This window comes from Alexandromys fortis, unplaced genomic scaffold (assembly GCF_014885135.2).
Source record: "Alexandromys fortis isolate MF-2015 unplaced genomic scaffold, M_Fortis_MF-2015_v1.1 scaffold_221, whole genome shotgun sequence".
In the NCBI taxonomy this organism is placed as follows: domain Eukaryota; kingdom Metazoa; phylum Chordata; class Mammalia; order Rodentia; family Cricetidae; genus Alexandromys; species Alexandromys fortis.
The window spans coordinates 2,299,430-2,305,371 of NW_026068096.1; positions in this window are offsets into that span (position 1 = coordinate 2,299,430).

Below are 5,942 nucleotides of genomic sequence, written 5' to 3' on the forward strand. Positions count from 1 at the left end.
GTGCTATCCCTGCCCCACCTGGTGATTTAGCTGCAGGCAATCTTCTCCATTGTTAATATGGTAATTTCCCACCTCCCTGGGCGGAAAGATCTTTGTGCTGCAGTTAGGTAGAAAAAGGCTTCCCCAAGTCTGAATAAACGGCATTCACTTGATCTGCTATCGAATGACCCTGGTCTCTGTGTCTTGTGTTCAATCTCCAGGCCCTTGCCCGGAATCGCATTCAGTACAGCTGCGCAAGAATTGTACCGAGGGTGTAACACCAAAAGATGACCACCAACACCGAGATATGAAAATCTTGCCCATCTCTACCCACATATAATCAGCACTGATGGTGGCTGTCACTATCCTGACCCATCTCTACCCAAGGACACTATGACCAGCCCTGATGGGAGCTGTCATTGTCCTGACCCATCTCTTCTCACTAGATACCACGATCAGCACTGATGTGGCTCTCACTATCCTGACAAATCTCTACACACTTGATACTATGATCAGCTTTGATGGGAGCTGTCCCTGTCCTGACCCATCTCTACCCACATACACTATGGTCAGCACTGACTGGGACTGTCACTATCCTGACCCAGGAGCAGTTGATCAGAGACAAGAAATTTAGTGTTGTAGAAACCTGAATCCCTATACTACATCTGTATGAGACACAAAACATTAGACTACGTGAATGCAATGTAAAATTCTTGGTTATTCTCTTGTTAATAAGTATATCATCTGTCACTGTGGATGCAAGCCATGTGAGCATATGGGATGTGGAAAGAAACATGGTACTCCTGTCTCTCTCAGAACAAATAAAAGATGTGTAATAGTTCCCTCTATGAAAAGACACGGTGACTGTGAAATAAGCTTACAAGTAATTGGTATTCCAACTTCAGTGGGAATATACCAACAAACTCATATTGAAGAAAAATCTTCTGAGTACAAGGAATATGAAAATGTGTCTGTCTATACTGGATCACTTTGCACAGGTCATGTGACTCGCATGATAGGAAAATGCTATGAATGCAATCAGTGTGGTAAAACTGTGAGTCCTTCCAGTTCTCTTCAAAGGCATTTAAAAACTCATATGGAAAGAGGAAATAGTAAATGTGAGCCATCTCCTAAAGACTTCAACTGTTACAAATGTCTCCAAACACACAGAACAACTAATAATGAAGAGTATCTCTATGAATGTAAAACCTTTATATCTGATTCCTCTTTAGATGTACATGAAAGAACTCATTTGGAAAAAAATCCCTGTGAATATGATAACAGTGATAAAACCTATGAATGTCATAGTCTTCAGCAAGTACATAGAACTCATGTTAGGGAGAAAAGGTGTGGATATCATTACTGTGGTAGAGACTTTGCATTGCCTCGTTATCTTCAAATACATACAAAAAATCATCCTGGAGAGAAGCCCCATGGATGTAATCAATGTGGTAAATCCTTTGCTCATAAAAGTCATCTTCTCAGTCATGAAAGAACTCATACTGGAGAGAAACCCTATGGATGTAATAAGTGTGGTAAAGCATTTGCACATAAAAGTCATCTTCACAGGCATGAAAGAAGTCATACTGGAGAGAAACCCCATGAATGTAATCAATGTGGTAAAGTTTTTGCACAAAAGAATAATCTTTACAATCATGAAAGAAGTCATAGAGGAGAGAAACCCTATAAATGTAACCAATGTGGAAAAGCCTTTGCACAGAAGAACAATCTTCACAGTCATGAAAGAATTCATACTGGAGAGAAACCCTATGAATGTAATCAATGTGGTAAAGCTTTTGCATGTAACAGTGCTCTTTACATGCATAAAAGAAGGCATACTGGTGAGAAACCCTTTGAATGTATTCAATGTGGTAAAGCCTTTGTACAGAAGTACAATCTTTACCGTCATGAAAGAAGTCATAGGGGAGAGAAACCCTATAAATGTCATCAATGTAGTAAAGTTTTTGCAGATAAGTGTAATCTTTATAGGCACGAAAGAAGTCATACTAGATAGACATCCTATGAACATTGAAGTAACAAAGATTTTGCATATTGCAGTAGCATTCAAAATTAAAACAAATTCACAGTCGTGAAAATCCTCATGAGGTATAGCCTTGCAGTCCACATACAATTTTCCTATCTCACCAGTGCAAAATGCTATTTATGCTGTTGGTTTTCATTGCTGTGAAGAGACATTATGGCTACACCATTATAAAGAAAACATTCAATTGAGATGACTTTCTTATAGTTTCAGAAGTTCATCTATTATCTTTATGATGGAGCATGGTGGTGTGTAGGCAGATGTGGTACTGGAGTTGAGAGTGCTACACCTTGCAGGCAACAGGAAGTCAACAGACATTCAGCAGTGTCCTAAGCACAGGAAACCTCAAAGGCTACCCCTACAGTGACACATTCCCTCCAACAAGGCATATCCACCCCAACAAAGCCACACTTCCTAATAATGGCACTCCCTATGAGAATACGGGGGCCAATAATGACATTACAATTTGGTTATTCAGTCCAAATAGACTTATAAAGTTGACAAATGCCTTTATCTGCTCAAATATCGAACAAAAAATCATCTTTAGTTGACTTGTTTACAACACACATTTTATATGCTTGTCTTAATGCAGATATGTATTTTACCTTTAAAAGTTTGTGTGTTTTTAAAAATATTGTATGTTTTCAGAAAAAATGACCAGACACCAATGAATACAAGTAGCCCAGGTGATCCAGCCTCCTAAAATGCCCCTATTACAAATTATTCAAAAATATACATCCAAAATCAAAGCTGTCAACTGAGATGATTCAGTCTCACAGATTACCCAGTCAAGACTTCAGATAAGCCCTGCACTGTTCTATTAATTACACAGAGGCTGGACAATGAATGTTACACTTAGTTTTCCCAGGATTTGACCATTACTGCAATTTTCTTAGGATTCCCTAGAGATTTGTTGCCTCAGACAATAAAACGTAATTTAAAGAACACAACACCCACATTTCCAAGAGTTGGGGTGGGTGGATCTTTGTCCTTCAATGGATTATGGATGTTTATCGTGTTTTGGGAGGTTGGTTGCAAATTATTACTGGTTTTGATAAGGGAGGAAACTAAGCAAGGGAGATGATATTCAGAGATCTCTTTCTGAAAAGAAGTGGATGGTATTTAGTAATGATAGAAAAACAGGTGTAGATGGATCTGCTTTAAACTAAGAAGCAACTAATAATTTCAAATATTTTCATTGTTATGGGTGTGTGTCTATACTTTTTAAGGTATTGTCCCTATGCAGCTTGTTTAAAATGTAGTGTGAAATTTTAGTCCTTGCTATCTATTTAGGTTAATAAAGAAAGGCAGTAGTTAGTCATCTATAACAATCAAAGTTTGAGTCAGTGTTAGGCATGGTTTCAAAATCAGACACATATTTTAAATAGATGACTTCAAACACTTCAGAGACCCACAGAATATGGGATTGAAAATGTTTTAATAGCAGAAAATATGAGACACATCTGCTACTGGCAGCACCAGTCTACTTCAAGAAAGGATGATGGGGATCAAAGAACCCCCATATGGAATTTGTGTCCTTTGTGGCAAAGCTACCAGTGGGCAAAGAACTGCCTTTGTTTCAACTGCTGACAGTATTCTGTCCAAACTGAAATAGCAGGACGCAAAGGAATAAGACTGCCAAACTCTGCCAAGACAAGGTGGGATAGTCCTTTAAAATATCCCAATTCTTAAAAAGGTCTGTCAGATAGTCTAGGCCTTTAGGCTAAAGATGAATGCCCCAGCACTGCAGAGGAACCTTGGGTGACTGTCCAGGCAGTCAGCTGTTTCTGTCATTTCTATACTTTATGAAGTAGCTGGATCTACACTCAGGTAATATATCTTTCTTGGGTCTTTTTTTTTTTTTTTAGGGTCGAAAACTGGATTTGTTGCAGATTTTCTTGTTACCCAATAAAAAGTTTACATAAGAGATGTAAAGTTTATAAGACTGAAAAACATAAAATCTTAAGTTGTTTGTGTATGATGCTTTAAATTCTAAAACAATTTTTTAAAGTGGTAACACAAATTATGGTAGAAAGTGGTTTAGGCATAAAACTTTGGAGTCACTAGGATAGGATAGGTAATACAGCACTTTCTTTGGGTTTGGCAGATTAAATGGACTGGATATTGTAAATGTAATGTAATTCTTACCTGATAATTGTTCTAATCATATTTAATTCTACTATGTTAGAGTTAAAACCTTTCCTTCATATTTATTCTAAAAGGGGGAATGTTATGGGATATTCATTTACACTGTCTGAAGATGTGCTGCTGTTATTGGGTTAATTAAAAAATAAATGACCAGTAGCTGGGCAGGAGAATATAGCCGGGATTTCTGGGAAGAGAGGGGACAATGGGAAGAAGAAACGTGAAGTCACCAGTCAGATGCAGAGGAAGCAGTATGGGCAGTGTGGAGATGAGGTACTAGAGCCACGTGACTGATGGTAGACTTAAAAATATGGGTTAATTTAAGTTATAAGAGCTGGTTGAAAAGTCTAAGCTAAAGGCAAGCTTTTAAGTCATAAAATGTCTCCATGTCATTATTTGAAAACTGCCAATGTAGAGAATAGCTCCTTATAACCCTACTTACATGAGATTGTTCTTCATATGATAGAAGGAGAAAACCATTTCTCAAGGTGTTCTCTGTCACTAATGTACTTTTTTTTGTTTTCACATTTTACAGATGCACCCCAAAGAAATAAAATGTGACAAAATATCTTTAGAAGTACATAACTAACTACAGAAACACGATGAAATACTCATCTGTTGGGAGAGGGTAGTGGCTTTATTCATACCTTGTTTCAATGCAGCCAGTAAAGGTCTGGGCATCCTACCCGAACACATGACCGAGCTATAGAGACAGCTGGCGTATCTGGGGTCCAGACATTAGAACACAGGAATGAGTTTTTTCACATGAATGATTCCTCCCAATAGGGTCTCCTTCAGGTATAGTCCTCTTATAAGAACACTGCCATTAGGTCAGAAGAATTGGTTGGATCCCCTGTAACTTTGGTGTTACAGAAGGGAGAAGCCAAGTAGGTGTTGGGAACTGAACTATGTTTTATACAAGAGTACTTGCCAGAGACCAGCTCCAGCAGGCATCAGGTCTCAGAGAAGTTGTGAAGTCAGTGAAGAAAGGATATTGAAATGATCTGAGTGTGAATCAGGATAGCCGCTGCTGACTGATATATGTGACTGCAATAATTCAGAGGACTTTTCTTCAAAGTATATGCCTTTAAACTTTCTCTTTAAATGGAATGGGAAAATAAAGGCAAAGTGGTCTGGTTAATAAAAAAAAAAGAAAATAAAAGCTATATTTTGAATACTCCATAATTACACAAAAGTTTAGCCATAAGCAAGATTGAAAGCAAACTTAATGATTCCCAGATGAAAATAGCCACCAACTTTATCACAGCATTTATTTCTGAGGCAAGTGGTGATGATTTCATCAAGAATCTAAATTCCTACCTGGAGTCTGTTGTTTCCCTCTGTGGTGTAGGGTGAAAGGAACAGCTGGAGCAGGAAACCAACCAATCACTGAGCACCCTGACTCTGAACCCAGAGTCAGTGAAAGAAACACCTTGGATCTGAGACCTGGGCGAGGGAAAGAAATATTTTTTATCCCTGAACCCGGGACTAAAGACATGTGTCCTAACTCTGAAACTAGTGTCAAAGAAACACACTTTGTCCCTAGAATCAGAGCCAGTTAAAGAAATATATCCTTATCCTAAGATTAGAGTCAAAAAAAAAAATAAAAAGAACTAGCAAAAGAAACAGTTTTGCCATAAAATCAGTGTCCTCTCTTCCCCTGACCAACTAAACTAGCAATCTCTGGGCAGGAAAAAACTAACTAATCCCTTCTTTCCCTGGGAAAACTCTGCCCCAAAGAAGCCCTATAAAAGCCGTTGTGTTCCTTCAGTTAGAG